The 19,802-nt window shown below is 37.5% G+C and overlaps 1 long non-coding RNA gene across 1 annotated transcript; it reads right to left on the reverse strand.

The window, feature by feature from the left end:
- Window positions 1–1,419: 1,419 nt before the first annotated feature.
- On the reverse strand, window positions 1,420–19,596 carry LOC108394045 (uncharacterized). The gene is made up of 4 exons (XR_001852363.3): window positions 19,507–19,596; window positions 17,321–17,383; window positions 13,947–14,245; window positions 1,420–1,639 (listed from the first exon to the last, which is right to left on the reverse strand). It is a non-coding gene; the product is annotated as an uncharacterized lncRNA (long non-coding RNA).
- Between the last annotated feature and the right edge of the window lie 206 nt (window positions 19,597–19,802).

Consider the following 19,802-nt stretch of genomic DNA (forward strand, 5'->3'; position numbering starts at 1 on the left):
AGTGGTTCATGAAGGAAGGGAAAACGTACTGCCAGTAGGTTAAATAAGATAACTGAGATGTTGCTTACAGGTTTGGCAAGCTGGAGGTTGGAGGTGACCTTGACAGGAGCAGTTTTACTGGTGTGGTGGCAGAAGCCAGTTTGGGGTGGGCATAAAAAAGAAATAGACGATGAGTGTAGCTCAACCTTCTGAGAAAATTTTCTGTAAAGAATAACAGGGAAATGAGAAGGAGAGGGGGCAAGGGAGTTGAGGTGGTGGTTAGGTGATAGAATATAGGCCAAAGGAATTAAGTAAGGGGGTGTTAGTGGAAAATGGTAGAATCAATGAGAAGCCATTTTGGATTGAAGAATTTCTGGAAAGGAGGTAGTGGAGGGAGTGATTTGGAAAGATAGAAAGCCATGGCCTTGCTAGGGTACTTGGAACTGAGATTTTAGAGGTAGTGTAGTTAGTGTAAATGACAAAGTCTAGGGTACAAATGTGGGAGTGGATGGTTGACAAGGACGCTAGAAGTGAGGAAGTCAAGAAATAAGCCAGAGTGTGGTCTTGATCATCTATGTAGCTATTTAAGTCACCAGGAAAGATAATAGGAATATGTGGTACAGTGGAAGTAAGCCAGTTGCTGAATTTTTCACTGATGGGAGAAGACACTTGAGGGAGTAATTGAACAAGGAGCGGTAAAATCTGATAGTATGTGCCCTAAGGGAACTACAGTTTTTGAGGAGAAGGGAGGATGATCTAGAAAAGGTGCTGTGAAGTAAGGAAGGTATATGCTCCATCTCTAGGATCAAAAATATGTGGAGTGAACACAGCCACTGCTTGAAGGAACTACATGGGAAGGAAGTCCTCAAAGGATAGAAAGTTTCAGTTAGAGGACCGACGTCCAGATAATTTTCAGAGGAGAAGCTGATGATATAGGGGATTTTGAAGATGATAGATCACATGGGAGTTATGAAGGATGATCAAAAGAGTTTATAATTTTGGTGGTGTTTAAGGAAGAGAGGGAAGCAATAACATGAATACAATTAGTCTTGAAGTTCTCTCAGGGGCAGGACCATCCATTCCAATCATTTCTTCTGAGCCTGGTTTATTGGTGTTATGCACAGGGTGATGCAGGAACTGGGCCAGAGCCAGTTTATGTAGTGCCTGGTAGGTGATGGTAAGGAATTTGGAATTTAAGTAATGAGAAGCCATCAGAGGGTTTTAAGAAAGAGCTACATGATATGATTTTTGTTTTAAAAAGATCAAACTGGGGGAAGCTGTCTTCCTCATTCTGACTTACTACAATTTTCATGGCAGTAACTAGCTCTGCCAAATTTCCTTAGCCAATCCTGTTTACAACTTGGCTGTAGTTTGGAAAGAATGCCACATATTGCAGCTGACAGGGTGCTCTCACCTTTTGTATGCAGGTTCTTGTGTTCTCTTTTCCCTCTGAGTGTGGAGGACTGTATGTCTTGGGTCCTTTGCAGTTGTTAACTCATTTTGACCAGTGGGTTTTGAGTAGAGCATTTAATTGCAGGTTTGGGACATTCCAGCTCTGTGCAATTCCTGTTGTGACCCTTGGAGCATCTCATGTGGAGGTGATGGCATAATAAAATAATGCAGAAAGACCACATGGAGTAGAGTTCACTGCTGACACACACTGGATATATAGTATGAGAGATTATAAACTTTTGTTACTTAAGCCACTGTGATTTGGGGAATATTTACTACTATCATACACCAGTATAACACTTTCTTAATTGCATTTTAATAGGAAAAAGACATAATCAAATAATTCGATTCCTAATAGTAGATTGTAGATATAAAAGATATATTGATGGGAAACACATTTTTTAAAGGGTATGTGTGCCTCTTAGACTTCTAAAAACATACTTAGGCAATCTTTGTGAAAATCTAGCTCTGCTTTTATTTACCTATGAATGTCCCTGAGAAAAGGAAAAAATAACTCTTAGAATAATGTCCAACAACATAACATTAACAGAGGATTTATTTCTGGATGTCTCTACAAACAACTGTGTGGTTCAAAATATGTTTAAAAGTGTTCAGAAGAGAAAGAGTTCAGCCCTTTAAAAAACAAGGTGATAGAAAAGCTTAAGACAATTAGTTGAACCTTATGAGACATCATTTACTCATTTGTTTACTTTTTTCCTAATTGAACATTGAAGGTCTATTATGGGCACTGTGTTATATGCTGGAAGATCATCATTCTTGCCCTCAAGCCTAGACAAAGCCACTGCCCTGTAGTTCAGAAAGATGACTAGGGAGTGGGGAGTGCAGCTGAGAATGTGAGCCTTCTTGTTCACAACTATTCCTCATTGGAAGCTTAATGGGGATAAGGGTGGGGGAATACTGTTTTCTCAGGTCCCATGCTCTTAGTGTCTTTTTTATTTTTTCTACCTTTAAAAAAATTCAAGTGTAATTGATATACAATCTTATATTGGTTTTCAGGTGTACAACACAGTTGTTTGGCAGGTTACCCATATTATTAAATTCTCAACCTCACTAGTGCAGTTACTATGTGTCAACACAGGAAGATGTTACAGAACTATTGGCTATATTCTCCATGCTGTACTATCATCCCTGTGACCAACTTATATTACAATTGAGAATTTTTGTGGGCTTTTATCCTCCTTCCTTTCCCCACTCCCCCAATGCCTCCCCTATTGTAACCATGAGTCACTTCTCAGTGTCTATGGGTCTACTGCTATTTTGCTTACTTTGTTTTTATATTTCACAAATAAGTGAAATCACATGGTATTTGTCTTTCTCTGTCTGGCTTATTTCACTTAGCACAATACCCTTTAGGTTCACCCATGTTGTTGTAAATGGCAGGATTTCTTTATTTTGTATGGCTGAATAGTATTCCATTATGTATATGTATGACATCTTCATCCATTCATCTATTGATGGACACTTAGGTTGCTTCCATATCTTGGCTTTTGTAAATAATGCAGTGATAAACACAGGGGTGCATGTATCTTTTCAAATCAGGGATTTTGTTTTCTTTGGGTAAGTTCCTAGAAGTAGGATCATTGGGTCATATGGTTATTTCTATTTTTAGCTTTCTGAGGAACCTCCATACTGCTTTACACAGTGGATGCATGAATTTACATTCCCACCAACAGTATAGGAGAGTTTCCATTTCTTCACATCCTTGCCAGCATTTGTTATTTCTTGTCTTTTGGATGATGGCTATCTTAACTGGTGTGAGGTGATATCTTATTGTTATTTTGATTTGCATTTGCCTGATGATTAGCGATGTGGAGCATCTTTTCATGTGCCTGTTGGCCGTTTGTATTTCTTCTTCAGAGAAATGTCTGGTCAGGTCCCCTGCCCATTTTTTAATTGAGTTATGTGTTTTTTGGGTGTTGAGGCATATGAGTTCTTTATGTAATTTGGATGTTGACCCCTTATCAGATGAGTCATTTATGAATGTATTCTCTCATACTGTAGGATGCCTTTTTGTTCTACTGTTGGTGTCTTTTGCTGTACAGAAGCTTTTTAGTTTGATTTAGTCCCATTTGTTCATTTTTGCTTTTGTTTCTCTTTTCTGAGGAGATGCATTCAGGAAAAAGTTGCTCATATTTATATTCAAGACAGTTTTGCCTATGCTTTCTTCTAAGAGTTTTATGGTTTAATGACTTACATTCAGGTCTTTAAACCATTTTGAGTTTACTTTTGTGCATGGAGTTAGACAATAATCCAGTTTCATTCTCTTGCACGTAGCTGTCCAGTTTTGCCAATGCCAGCTGTTGAAGAGACTGCCATTTCCCCATTGTATGTCCATGGCTCCTTTATCATATACTAATTGGCCACACATGTGTGGGTTTATATATGGGCTCTATATTTTGTTCCATTGATCTATGAGTCTGTTCTTGTGCCAGTACCAAATTGTCTTGATTACTGTGGCTTTATACTAGAGCTTGAAGTTGGGGAGTGTAATTCCCCCACTTTATTCTTCCTTCTCAGGATTGCTTTGGCTATTCAGGGACTTCATAGTTCCATATGAATTTTAGAACTATTTGTTCCAGTTCATTGAAGAATGCTGTCGGTATTTTGATAGGGATTGCATTGAATCTGTAGATTGCTTTAGGCAGGATGGCCATTTGACAATATTAATTCTTCCTATCCATAAGCACGGGATGTGTTTCCATTTATTGGTTTCTTCAATTTCTCTCATGAGTGTCTTGTAGTTTTCAGAGTATGGGTCTGTCACCTCCTTGGTTAGGTTTATTCCTAGGTATTTTATTCTTTTGGATGCAGTTGTAAATGGAGTTGTTTCCCTGATTTCTCTTTCTGCTAGTTCATCATTAGTATACAGGAATGCAACAGATTTCTGTGTATTAAATTTATATTCAGTAACTTTGCTGAATTCAGTTATTAGTTCTGGTAGTTTTTGGTGGAGTCTTTAGGATTTTCTATATATAATATCATGTCATCTGTAAATAGTGACAGTTTAACTTCTTCCTTACTGGTTTGGATGCCTTTTATCTCTTTGTGTTTTCTGATTGCCATGGCTAGGACCTCCAGAACTATGTTGAATAAAAGTGGGGAGAGTGGGCATCCTTGTCTTGCTCTTGAAAGCTTTCAGCCTTTTGCTATTAAGTATGTGGCTCTGGGAGGAGAGGTTTCCCCTCTAAGGGCAAGTTCTCTATGAATTTGGTGACACTAAGGGAAGACAAGGGTGACAGGTTGGGAATGAAAGGGTTTATTCTCATGGCTCAGTCTCCCTGGCATGCTCCGAACCCTAGTTGCTTGGTCTCTCTCTGGTTCCACCCAGGGCCCCCCTCACTTGGTTCTCCCTCTCCACTTGCACTTGGCCATGCTATCACACTGGGTAGAACTCCGTGGGTGGGTCCCTGGTGACTGGTAGAGGCCTGACCAATATGTACCAGGAATGGAGGGGAGGAGAGAATGGGTGCTTCCTCTCCACTCTCCACCTGAGACTGTCAATCCCATGACTGCCCAGTGGCTCTGCTTCCAGTAAACATCCCATAAATATGCAAACATGCTGTTATTATATACACAAAGGGCGCTATTAAGGCCAGGCAGGAATCCTTGTCTGAAAGTTCCATTTCCCCCACAAGTATGAGGCTGCTGTGCGTTTGTCATATATGGTCTTTGCTATGTTGAGGTATGTATCCTCTGTGCCCACTTTGTTAAGCTTTTATCATAAATGAATGCTGAACATTATCGAATGCTTTTTCAGCTTCTATTGAGATGATCATGTGACTTTTATCCTTCTTTTTGGGGTAAGGCAGTATATGATATTGATTGATTTATGAATATTGTACCATCATCACATCCCTGGAAGAAATCCCCCCTGGTCATGATGGATGATCTTTTTGATGTATTTTTGAATTCAGTTTGCTAATATTTTCTTGAGGACTTTGCTTCTATGTTCATCAGTGATGTTGGTCTCTAATTTTCTTTTTTTATGGTTTCTTTTTCTAGTTTTGTATTAAAGTGATGCTGGCCTCATAGAATGAGTTTGGAAGTATTCTCTCCTCTTCTCCTTTTTGGAATACTTTAAGAAGGACGGGTATTAGCTCTTCTTTAAATGGTAGAATTAAGCTGTGAAGCCTATGCTCCTGGGATTTTGTTTTTTGGAAATTTTCATTATGAATTCAGTTTCACTGCTGGTAACTGGTCTGTTCAGATTTTCTGTTTGTTCCTGGGTAAATCTTGGAAGGTTGTATTTTTCTAGGAAGTTGTCCATTTCTTCTACATTGTCCAATTTATTGGCATGGCAGAGGTAATCTTACAACTGTCCTAATGATGTATATGTAGGACAGAATTACACACACAAAGGTCATTAGGAAGGTCAACACAGCACAGAATATAACCAGTTGCTCTATGAACCATGTATCTGAGCATGAATTCTTCACAGAAAAAATGGTAAATAACAAAGTCATAGAATTCCAGACTGAGGCTCAAACCAAGGGGCAGAAGGATGATCAATAAGTCAGATACCCAACAGCACAAGATGAGATTCCTGCAGACTGGTGTTCATGATGGTCATGTAATGCAGGGGCTTGCAGAAGCCCACATGGTGGTTATAGGACATCACGGTCAAGAGAAAAAATTCTGTAGCTCCATAGAGGACAGCAAAAAATATTTGGCGGAAACATGCTTTGACACTCATGGTTTTATTCCCACTTAATATGATGTACAGATACATGGGAACACAGGTCACTGTGAATGAGGTTTCTAAGAAAGAAATTTTGAAGAAAAAAATACATAGCCATTTTAAAATGAGAATCCACCAAGATGAGGGCAATTACGGTCAAATTCCCAATTACACTCAATGTGTATGTGATAAAAATAAAGATAAAAACCAAAATCTCTATCTGTGGGTCATTTGTCAATTCCAGAATGACGAATGTTGTTATTGCCGAACGGTTTCTCATCACTGACTTCATGTATTGCCATTGTTCACATAAAAGTCACAGAATTGACTCTGATGAACAATGTCAGATAGACATGATCAAAGAGTAACTATAAGTTACAGTTAAACCAGTCACATGCATATCCTTCTACAACCTGATAATTCATCTTTCATGAGGGGTTCCCCTCAATACCAATGAAGTTAGAAGCAGTGTCTCAGGGGTCATGTCATCTCACAAGTCTTAGCTGAGCTAACCTGGATATGTCACTTAATCAATCTGTGCTCCCAATTTCCTCCTCTGTTAGATGGTGCTAATGATAATACTACTTCACAGAATTACTGTAAGGTTTAAATAAAATAAACCATGGCATATGCTTTTAACAGTACAAGGAAATAATACAGAGTGTAGATATTATTTTTATTATTTTCTGAAGCCAATATCTAATAGTCTCAAGAATGAACTTAGCTATTTAGGTAGCATCTCTTCTCTGTTTTCTACATTACTAATTTCTTCGACTTTTCTAGATTAATATCATCAGCATATGAACATGATCTGCTATTCACTATATAATTTAAAAAGAGCCTTTCCATTGGGAAATGACATTTCTATCATATATTTATGTATTTTTTTACTTGAATATTTTTTATTGTGGTAACATATACAGAAGTTACCATTTTAGCCATTTTTAATAGTACAGTTCAGTGGCATCAAGTACACTCACACTGTTGTATAATCATCACCAGCATCCATTGCCAGAACTTTTCATCTTCCCAAACTTAAACTCCATATCCATTAAACACTAACTCACCCTTACTCTTTCCCCCATCTCCTGGCAAGCACCATTGTAGTTTCTGTCTGAATTTTATCTCTCTAGGTACCTCATATCACTGAATTTTACCTCTCTAGGTACCTCATACCACTTAGGTACCTAAGTGGAGCCATACAGCAAGTGTTCTTTTGTGACTGGCTTCATTTACCATACCATCTCAATATTCAACCATTCATCCATGTGTCAGAATTTCCTTCCTTTTCAAGGCTGAATAATATTTCATTGTATGTATGTAGTTTTTTCCAGTCATTGTCCATGGGCAGTTGGATTGCTTCCATCTTTTGAGAACTGACTATGCACATTTTAAAACAATCTTAAAGGTAGAGAAGACAGTTCATTAATAACTGTCATCTATTCAACAATTATCAAGATTTTTGCCACCATTTTATCCCTATGTACAATATGCATTTCTTATAAAGTTTAAAAAGGACATTGTCTTACAAAACCTCAATACTATTTCATGCTTAACAAAATAACAATTCTTTGGTTCGTTGGTATCATGTAATACCTATTCCATATCTAATTTCCACAATTGTCTCAAAAACGTCTTTTATAAAAATTGGTTTGTTTTAATAAGTATATAAACAAGGTCTACATACATTGCATTAGGTTACTGTGTCTCTAAGGCTCTTTAAATTCGAGCAGTCGGCCTTCACTTTTATTTTTTTAGATGCTATTTTCTTACTGCAGAACGACTCTATATATGCATGTATTTCCTGGAGGGAAAAAAACAGTTTTTGTTTAAAGGAACAAAACTGTATTTTGGAGATTCTGGAACTTGGTTTTGTTTAGAAATACTGCAAGTGGTTATAAAGATAATATTTCTATATTCATATAAACCTTATGTAGTAATGCATAGCTCCATCCTTGAGAAATTTCCGCATCACAATTTTTTTGGCAAATAAAATATACATGTTTAATGTGTACAACTTATATAGAGATATACATATGAATTATATATATATATATACTTACACAAAGATTGTGAAATAATGACCACAGATAAGATAATTAATACATTATTTAGCACAGCTGGTACTATTTTCCTTTATCCCTATGATTTTTTTTCCCTTTCATTCCCCCCGCCCTTGTCTCTCCCTTCCCACCCATCCTCCCCAGTCCCTTTCCCTATGGTAACTATTAGTCCATTCTTGGGTTCTGTGATTCTGCTGCTGTTTTGTCCCTTCAGTTTTCCTTTGTTCTTATACTCCACATATGAGTGAGATCATTTGGTACTTGTCTTTCTCCACCTGGCTTATTTCACTGAGCATAATACCCTCTAACTCCATCCATGTTGTTGCAAATGGTAGGATCTGTTTCTTTCTTATGGCTGAGTAATATTCCATTGTGTATATTTACCACATCTTCTTTATCCATTCATCTACCAATGGACATTTAGGTTGCTTCCAATTCTTGGCTATTGTAAATAGTGCTGTGATAAACATAGGGGTGCATCTGTCTTTTTCAACCTGGAGTGCTGCATTCTTAGGGTAAATTCCTAGAAGTGGAATTCCTGGGTCAAATGGTATTTCTATTTTGAGCACTCTGAGGAACCTCCATAATGCTTTCCACAATGGTTGAACTAATTTACATTCACACCAGCAGTGTAGGAGGGTTCTCCTTTCTCCATAACCTTGCCAACATTTGTTGTTAATTGTTTTTTGGATGGTGGCCATCCTTACTGGTGTGAGGTGATATCTCATTGTGGTTTTAATTTGCATTTCTCTGATAACTAGCGATCTGAAGCATCTTTTCATGTGTCTGTTGGCCATCTGAATTTCTTCTCTGGAGAACTGTCTGTTAAGCTCATCTGCCCATTTTTTAATTGGGTTATTTGCTTTTTGTTTGTTGAGGAGCATGAGCTCTTTATATATTTTGGATGTCAAGCCTTTATCGGATCTGTCATTTATGAAAATATTCTCCCATACTTTAGGGTACCTTTTTGTTCTATTGATGGTGTCCTTTGCTGTACAGAAGCTTTTCAGCTTGATATAGTCACACTTGTTCATTTTTGCTTTTGTTTTCCTTGCCCAGGGAGATATATTCATGAAGAAGTTGCTAATGTTCACATCCAAGAGATTTTTGCCTATGTTTTTTTCTAAGAGTTTTATGGTTTCATGACTTACATTCAGGTCTTTGATCCATTTTGAATTTACTTTTGTGTATGGGGTTAGACAGTGATACAGTTTCATTCTCTTACATGTAGTTGTCCAGTTCTACCAGCACCATCTGCTGAAGAGACTGTCATTTCCCCATTGTATGTCCATGGCTCCTTTATAGAATATTAATTGACCATATATGTTTGGTTTAATATCTAGAGTCTCTATTCTGTTCCACTGGTCTGTGGCTCTGTTCTTGTGCCAGTACTAAATTGTCTTGATTACTATTACTATGGCTTTGTAGTAGAGCTTGAAGTTGGGGAGTGAGATACCCGCCACTTTATTCTTCTTTCTCAGGATTGCTTTGGCAGTTCGGGGTCTTTGGTGTGTCCATATGAATTTTTGAACTATTTGTTCCAGTTCATTGAAGAATGCTGTTGGTAATTTGATAGGGACTGTGTGGAATCTGTATATTGTTTTGGGCAGGATGGCCATTTTGACAATATTAACTCTTCCTAGCCAGGAGCATGGGATGTGTATCCATTTGTTAGTAACCTCTTTAATTTCTCCTAAGAGTGTCTTATAGTTTTCAGGGTATAGGTCTTTGACTTCCTTGGTTAGGTTTATTCCTAGGTATTTTATTATTTTTGATGCTATTGTGAATGGAATTGTTTTCCTGATGTCTCTTTCTATTAGTTCATTTTTAGTGTATAGGAAAGCCACAGACTTCTGTGTGTTAATTTTGTATCCTGCAACTTTGCTGTATTCCGATATCAGTTCTAGTATTTTTGGAGTGTAGTCTTTAGGGTTTTTTATGTACAATATCATGTCATCTGCAAATAGTGACAGTTTGACTTCTTCTTTACCAATCTGGATTCCTTGTATTTCTTTGTTTTGTCTGATTGCCATGGCTAGGACCTCCAGTACTATGTTGAATAACAGTGGGGGGAGTGGGCATCCCTGTCTTGTTCCAGATCTCAGAGGAAAAGCTTTCAGCTTCTTGATGTTAAGTATGATGTTGGCTGTGGGTTTATCGTATATGGCCTTTATTATGTTGAGCTTCGTGCCCTCTATACCCATTTGGCTGAGACTTTTTATCATGAATGGATGTTGAATTTTGTCAAATGCTTTTTCAGCATCTATGGAGATGATCATGTGGTTTTTGTCTTTCTTTTTGTTGATGTGGTGGATGATGGATTTTCGAATGTTGTACCATCCTTGCATCCCTGGGATGAATCACACTGGGTCATTGTGTATGATCATTTTGATATATTTTTGAATTTGGTTTGCTAATATTTTATTGAGTATTTTTGCTTCTACGTTCATCAGGGATATTGGTCTGTACTTTTCTTTTTTGGTGGTGTCTTTGCCAGGTTTTGGTATTAGGGTGATGTTGGCTTCCTAGAATGAGTTTGGGAGTATTCCCTCCTCTTCTATTTTTTGGAACACTTTAAGGAGAATGGGTATTATATCTTCTCTCTATGTCTGATAAAATGCCGAGGTAAATCCGTCAGGCACAGGGTTTTGTTCTTGGGTAGTTTTCTGATTACACTTCAATTTCTTTGTTGGTAATTGGTTTGTTAAGATCTCGTGTTTCTTCCTTGGTCAGTCTTGGAAGGTTGCATTTTTCTAGGAAGTTGTCGATTTCTTCTAGGTTTTCCAGCATCTTAGCATATAAGTTTTCATAGTAGTCTCTAATAATTCTTTGTATTTCTGTTGGGTACGTTGTGATGTTTCCTTTTTCATTTCTGATTCTGTTGATGTGTGTTGATTCTCTTTTTCTCTTAATAAGTCTGGCTAGAGGCTTATCTATTTTATTTATTTTCTCAAAGAACCAGCTCTTGGTTTCATTGATTTTTTCTGTTGTTTTATTCTTCTCAATTTTGTTTATTTCTTCTCTGATCTTTATTATGTCTCTCCTTCTGGTGACTTTAGGCCTCATTTGTTCTTCTTTTTCCAATTTCGATAATTGCGACATTAGACTATTCCTTTGGGTTTGTTCTTCCTTCTTTAAATATGCCTGGATTGCTATATACTTTCCTCTTAAGACTGCTTTTGTTGCATCCCACAGAAGTTGTGGCTTTGTGTTGTTGTTGTCAGTTGTTTCCATATATTGCTGGATCTCCATTTTGATTTGGTCATTGATCCATTGATTATTTAGGAGCATGTTGTTAGGCCTCCATGTGTTTGTGGGCGTTTTTGCTTTCCTGTACAATTTCTTTCTAGTTTTATACTTTTGTGGTCTGAAAAGTTGGTTGGTAGGATTTCAATCTTTTGGAATTTACTGAGGTTTTTTGTGGCCTAGTATGTGGTCTATTCTGGAGAATGTTCCATATGCACTTGAGAAGAATGTGTATCCTGTTGCTTTTGGATGCAGAGTTCTGTAGATGTCTATTAGGTCCATCTGTTGTAGTGTGTTGTTCAGTGCCTCTGTGTCCTTACTTCTTTTCTGTCTGGTGGATCTGTCCTTTGGAGTGAGTGGTGTGTTAACATCTCCCAAAATGAAAGCATTGCATTCTATTTCCTCCTTTAATTCTGTTAGTATTTGTTTCACATATATTGGTGCTCATGTATTGGGTGCATATATGTTTATAATCGTTATATCCTCTTGTTGGACCAAGCCCTTTATCATCATGTAGTGTCCTTCTTTTTCTCTTGCTACATTCTTTGTTTTGAAGTCTATTTTGTTCTGGTACTAGTATTGCAACACCTGCTTTTTTCTCCCTATTGTTTCCATGAAATATCTTTTTCCATCCCTTGACTTTTAATCTGTGCATGTCTTTGGGTTTGAGGTGAGTCTCTTGTAAGCAGCATATAGATAGGTCTTGCTTTTTTATCCATTATATTACTCTGTCTCTTTTGATTGGTGCATTCAGTCCTTTTACATTTAAGGTGATTATTGAAAGATATGTACTTATTTTCATTTCAGGCTTTAGATTCGTGGTTGCCAAAGGTTCAAGGTTAGCTTCTTTACTACCTTACTGTCTAACTTAAGTCACTTATTGAGCTATTATAAACACAGCCTGATGATTATTTCTCTCCCTTTTTATTCCTCCTCCTCCATTCTTCATATGTTGGGTGTTTTTTTCTGTGCTCTTTTTAGGAGTGCTCCCATGTAGTTTTATTTAGAGTCCCTCTAAAATACCCTGTAGAGATTGTTTTCAGGAGGCAAATTCTCTCAACTTTTGCTTGTCTGGGAATTGTTTAATTCCTACTTCATATTTCAATGATAATCGTGCTTGTTACAGTATCCTTGGGTCAAGGCCCTTCTGTTTCATTGTATTAAATATATCATGCCATTCTCTTCTGGCCTGTAAGGTTTCTGTTGAGAAGTCTGATGATAGCCTGATGGGTTTTCTTTTGTAGGTGACATTTTTTTTCTCTCTGGCTGCCTTTAATACTCTGTCCTTGTCCTTAATCTTTGTCATTTTAATTGTTTTGTGTCTTGGTGTTGTCCTCCTTGGGTCCTTTCTGTTGGGAGTTCTGTGTACTTCCATAGTCTGAGCAACTATTTCCTCCCCCAGTTTGGGGAAGTTCTCAGCAATTATTTCTTCAAAGACACTTTCTATCCCCTTTTCTCTCTCTTCTTCTTCTGGTGTCCCTATAATGTAGATATCATTCCTTTTGGATTGGTCACACAGTTCTCTTAATATTGTTTCATTCCTGAACATCCTTTTATCTCTCTCTGTGTCAGCTTCTATGTGTTCCTGTTCTCTGATTTCTATTACATCAATGGCCTCTTGCATCTTATCCATTCTGTTTATAAATCCTTCCAGAGTTTGTTTCACTTCTGTAATGTCCCTCTGGACGTCTGTAATCTCCCTTCGGACTTCATCCCTTAGCTCTTGCATATTTTGCTGCAGCTCTGCCAGCATGTTTATGATTTTTATTTTGAATTCTTTTTCAGGGAGACTGGTTAGGTCTATCTCCTCTGGTGTTGTCTCTGTGATCTTTGTCTGCCTCAAAATAATGCCCTTTCATAACTATAGGGATAGTTTGTGGAGCTTTCACGAGTGATGGCTGGGAGAACATCCCTTCTTGTTAGTTTGTGGCCTTCCTCTCCTGGGAGAACAGCGACCTCTAGTGGCTTTTGCTGGCATCTGCACGCAGACTGGGCCTTTGATTCTTGCCCGGCCACTATGGAGTTTAGCTCCGCAGTTTCTGTGGGCATGGCCTGCCTCATGCTGCTGCTCTGATATGGCGGAGCTGTGTCAGAGGGAAAACGGCCAGGAGGCTGTTTATCTCCATGAGGGGCCTCCGAGCTGCCCTGCTGCACAGGGGGTTAGGGTGCCCAGAGTTCCCCCGGATTCCTAGCTGCTTTGCTAAGTGTCCCAGGATGCTCCCGTCCAGCTGTGGGGTCCCTGTCCCTTTAAGACTTTCAAAAAGCTCTTGCTTTTCTTTGTTCCTGGGGCACTGGCTGCAGGGACCCACTCACAGGTCTTACTCTCCTGTTTCCCTAGTTTCCAGCACCGCATGCACTCACTGTGTCTGTGCTCTGGTGCGGATGGCTAGGGCTGGGTGTTTAGCAGTCCTGGGCTCCCTCTCCCTCCCCGCTCCTACTCCTCTCCTCCCACCAGGAGTTGGGGTGAGGGGCGCTCGGGTCCCGCCAGGCCACGGCTTGTATCTTACCCCCTTTGTGAGGTGCTGGGTTCTCGCAGGTGTGGATGTAGTCTGGCTATTGTCCTGTGTCTTCTGGTCTCTCTTTTATGGAGAGTTGTATTTGTTGTATTTTCAAAAATATATGTGATTTTGGGAGGAGATTTCCACTGCTCTACTCAGGCCGCCATCTTGGCTCCACCTTCTATCATATATTTTTAACATAGTTTCATATAGTTGTCACATAGCTTTATCCTTTAGAAACTTTTTAATATGGATATTCAAAAATGAAATCAATTTTAATCGATGAAGATGGGAGGGAGGACCTAAAACTGGAAGCAAATTAGAAACAAATCAGCTCATTTTAATCTCAAATGAATACCACAGTCATAACAGTGCAGATAAAGAAAAGGCCTAATACAAGTTCTCATGAACACATCATCTGGCTGTATCCTCTCAATCGTGGTCTGAAAGGAGGACAGGAATCCTGAGCTCTTTTCTATTTTTTTCTAGTAGTATGGGTAAAACTGTGGTGAAATACTTTAGATCTATTAAAGCACTGAGTTAATGAGAATATCTTGATTGTTAGAGTTATCAACAAGAAATTAGAAAGATAAAAATATGGATTGAGGAAAGACAAAGAACCCTGAGTGGATGAACTGGAATGGGAGGTATCAGTGTAAATTCATAATTTCTAAGATATGTATATGAAGGAGTATAAACACCTATATATGCATGTGTGGGTATATATATATTTTATGCATATAGATGCATATGTTTATAATGTGTTTCATATATGTATATGCTTGCTCACATGTCTTAAGCACATTACATGGCTAAGTAAAAAGATAGCTCAGGTAGCAATGAGCTCACCTACAACCCATATTTGGGGCTGTGTTTCAAACTGAAATGAACCAGTGTTCCTTAAAATTCGTTGATTCAGGACTGAAGTAGAGTAGGTACAAGGTAAGCATGCAACATCTTGCTATGTCAAAAGTAAGGACATCCTCAAACAAGGGCTTGTCACAAGGTCCACAGAAACCATCTTGAAGAAGATTCAGCTGACAAAATGTATGACAATTTGAGTACCGTAATTATTAAAGTACAGCAATGAATTATAGGCACTGGAAACTGGAATTCATGATTTTCATCCCTTTGATCTCTGTTTAGCAGTATTATTAGTCAATGGACTAGTAAATGCTCAAAAAAAAACCCTGAGTTGTAGCTGAATCTTTTTTTCCCTCTCCTTGAGAGCAGTGCATCATCTAGTACTTTTTTTTTTACATTGAAATGTATCTGACAAAATCTGACAAAAGCTCAAAAGTGCCAGCAGACTAGACAAAATCCCTATCATCTCTCTCTGAACTGATCTCTCTGTTGACTATCTTGTTCCTTCTCTACAACTATTTTCTTTATGGCCACTGGAGGGAATTTTTAAGAATGTTCATCAGTGTATGTCCTTCCCTAACTTAAAATGCAACAATAGCTTCCTATTGTCTATAGAACAAAGTACATACCATAGCCGTCTCCTGCAATCCTGTCCATCTCTCACTGTCCTGGACCACACCCTAGCTTTCTGGATCTCTCTCTGATCCCCCATGCAGCACTACTTTGGCCTTTGCATGAACTGAGTCATCTTCCTAGACTGTTTTTCCATCAGCCAACTCCTGGATGCATCTTCTTTCTGAGGGCTCAGTTCAAAGGTCCCCTACTCATAGGCCTCTCCCCTGACCACCAAATTTGGTGAGGCTACCCATTATCTGTTCATACAAACTTGCAACAGCCTTTTAAACTTTCTTCCTAATCATCAATACAGTCTTCTGCTCCCTCAAAGGCAACTATAAGTTATAGAACTTAATCTCTCTTTTATACCAAGCACTGAATATAGTGCCTGGCAAAGAGTTTTGCATGACAAATTTTGCTGTTTTACTGAGGTTTACCCTTTCACAACCAGAATCATTAAACAGACATGCTAAATATATACAAAGAAATGAATATCTACAGTGGGTTTTTCACCTTAGTAACAGAAGGCATGAGAACGTTTTTAGGGGAAGGTATGCAGAAGAAAGCCTTTCATGAGGTGCTTTTTGCCAGTGAGTATTAAGTTATATTTTTAATGGACTGATTATATCCAGTCTGATAAAGAGGAAAAATAACCAAACTCTGGATTTTTCCTTTGTGCCCTATTTTCCAAACAGGTAACTGATATTCTTCTTCTTTACACATTTCTATTTATTCAATTTATCTATCAATATGGTATCAAAACCAGTGGCCAGCTGCACGATCATTCAGGGTCTGGTCAAGAACAACAGAATTGTTTCTTCATATGTCTAATATGTTATGTTGGTCTACTTAACTCTTTTCTACCTTCATTAAATGTTCTAGGTCCCTGCTGCCAGTATAATAGCTGCTGACCTAATGTGGATATCGAACAATTAATGGATATTGAACACTGATTTATAGCAACTGTAAAATACATAATATTTGGAAGACTTAGTAAGAAAATTTAATATAAAATATCTCACTAATAATTTTACAATGAATACATGTTGAAATGACAATTTTCTGACTATATTGACAGAGAAAATGTATAATTAAAATTAATTTTGCTTGTTTCTTTTCACTTTTTTAAGTATTACTGGAAATTTTTCAATTGCAAATGTGTCTGGCATTACATTTCCATTGTCTAGAGTTATTATGTTTTATGTCTTCTCCCATTAGAAAATTTAAAAAAGGGTTCTACTAGGATCCAGTTAGTTTGGTGTCTAAATGGCTTTCACTGTCTTGTATTATTCCCAAAATATATCCATGAAGTGTGTGTTCCCAGCAGCAAGGATATGAAACTCTCTTTTCTGTTTGTGAAGTGAGTGAGTAGTATCAGCTTCCACTAAGTAGATTTTCCAGTACAATGTCAAGGTTGTAAATCATTATTTAAAGGGTGGAGAGAGACATTAACCTGGACTATGGGACCAATACTTGGCAGATAGGTGACACTGGTGCTGATATAAAAAAAGTGGGATCTTTAGGATTGATAATTGAGATAAATGGAATAGGCAGATATGTAGATGGACGCTTGATAGATAAAAGAGAGATAGACATATAGAGATAAGCAAAGTGAGTTTGAAGACATCTGGGGAGTTGTTTCTGTATGCCAATCAAACCACTGTACCTGGGACCCCACCAATTTAATAATTCATTAAATGAGTCTACCCACATGTTCAATCTGATGAATCTAACCTAAAAAATGACTGATTCTCTTAATAAAGTATCAAAAATAAAGTCTGAAACCAGTGCTTTCTTTCCTAGAGTGAAACTGGAGTGAAACATTATATAGAATGAATCATAAATATCTTCACAATCAGTTACAAATAGAAAGGTACCTGACTAGTAAAACACCCAGTACTTACCTCTGACATTCTTCATCATTTCACTTAGGAGCTGTACCTCAGGTGTCATAAGTGAACCTACAACTGAACAAAAAGATATACCGGTAGGGGCATCTAAGTGCATGTCTGGGCCCTTGCCCTTAGGAAGCCATAGTCACTATGAATATACACATGGTTTCTGAATTACAAGATATTTCATCCTATTTTTGGATTAGGAAATATTTCTGTGCTCTCTGGGAAACTAAAGGGAAGATAACAAGGCTTGAAAACGGGGAAGTTAGGAACCCTCTCTAGCTCTTCAAAAGTGTGCATTCTTACTTTCTTTGGGAAAACAGATTTTTACATTAAAGACACTCTTTGTTCCTTCAGGGATAATAGTGTGCAGAAAACTGAGTAAAGAGATCCTAAGAGGCTCTACTAATAGTTTCTAATTAATCTAAGATGTAATTTATTTTGATGAAAAAGATCCCAGCCCAAACACCAATGGGGTCAATGTCTTTGGAGAGAAAATATGCAATAATAGCAACAAACTGAGTCCAGGCATAAAAAAATAAGATTCTAATTACAAGCCAGAAAGTATTCCTCACTATTCACACACGGTTTAAGCAGTGTAGTGAGTTAGAAGATAGCCTTCTTATTTAAAATTGCACACATAATACATATTTAGTATAGAAAAATTCAGAAGTAGATATGAAAGGCTGAAAAGAAATAGAACATCGAGCATCCAGAAATAAACATTACTATTTTGGTGTTCATTTTTCCAAATGTTTTATGTTTCCAAATATTTATGTTTTATATATGTTTAACATATATTTTAATATATTACACACAGCATTTTAATTTGCTTCTTTAACCTAAAATATATAGTAAACACCTTTTTATTTCAATAAAAAGAGATTTAACCCTGTATTTTATATTTCACTATGGTGTTTGCTGTAGATTTTCTTAATCATGTTCAGGAAGTACCTTCTCTTCCTAGTTTTCTAAGATTTAAAAATCATTACTGAATGCACATTGGTTTTACCAATATCTTCTCTACATCTATGGAGATCATTATATGTTTCTCTTCTAATTCAGTTAAAGTGGTGAGGCATAAATAGGTTTCCTAATATTAAACCATCCTTGCATTTTTAAGATGACTACACCTTGGTTGAACTATACTTTTAATGTATTATTGACTTGGTTTAGTAATACTTTCTTTGGATTTCTGCATTTGTTTTTGATTAAGATTCCCCTATAATTTTCCATTCTTGACAGTCTTTGTTAGGTTGGGTGTTCAGTTAATGCTACAGTGAGTTAGGGCTACATCTATTCTCTGGAAGAATTTGTGAAGTAATTTTTTTTGAATAACTATAGAACTTGTTATTGCAAACAAATAGGCTGGAAATGTTTTGTGAGAAGATTTTGACCATTTATTTCTTCCCATAATAGTGACAACATAATTTTTCCATTTTAAAATCAGTGTTAAGAGTTTGGTAGGCATATACAAAACTATAGTAATCAAAACAGTATGAGATTGGAATAAAAAACAGACATGTAGATCAATGAAACAAAACAGGGATCTCAGAAATAAGCCCACCCAAAATGGTCAGTAAATTTATGACAAAGGAGCCAAGAATGTACAATGGAGAAAGGACAGTCACATATTAGGAAAACTGGACAGCCACATGGAAAAGAATGAGACTAGACCGTTATCTTATGCTATAATAAAAATTAACTCAAAATAGATTAAAGGCTTGAACATAAGATCTGAAACCATAAGACTCTCAGAGGTAAACACAGGTATAATAAGCTCCGTGCTGTCAGTCTTGGCAATGATTTTTTTTTTGGATTTGACACCAAAGGCAAGGGCAGCTAATGCAAAAATGAATGAGAGGTCATCTAGAGGACATGTCTAGAGGTCATCTAGAGGACATGGTTGACCTGTCAGGCAGACCCAGGTAATTAGAAGCTCCTTACCTCCTCTCTTGTCATTAGAATGCATATTCTGACAGACCACCATTCCCTTAAGAGGAGTTGTTTCAAGGGTGCAACCCTGGGATAGTAATGTGTTGAGACCATCTGAACTGTATTGTGACTGGACTCAGTTAAGGCTTCTATATAAACTTGTAAGATTATGGCGAGTGCTTGCAGAGATCTACCCAGCTGTGGCCACCCAAGATGAGCCTCATATATAAGTTTTCTTGGTTATTAAAACCACCACCTACCAATCTGAGTGCTCTGTCCCTTTTGTCCCTCCTTCCCCTCCATGTTTGGGGTCAATTTTGAAGTTCACCTGGGTTTCAAACCAAACTCCTGAAATGTGAACAAACACAGGACTACATCAAACAAAACATTCTGCACATCAAAGGAAACCAACAACAAAATGAAAAGACAATCTATTGAATGGGAAAAACGATTTCCAAATCCTGTATCTGATAAAGAATTAATATACAAAATACATAAAGAGCTCATACAACTTAATAGAAAAAAATCAAACAATCTGATTAGAAAATGGACAGAG

The sequence above is a fragment of the Manis javanica genome, chromosome 11 (assembly GCF_040802235.1).
Source record: "Manis javanica isolate MJ-LG chromosome 11, MJ_LKY, whole genome shotgun sequence".
NCBI lineage: Eukaryota > Metazoa > Chordata > Mammalia > Pholidota > Manidae > Manis > Manis javanica.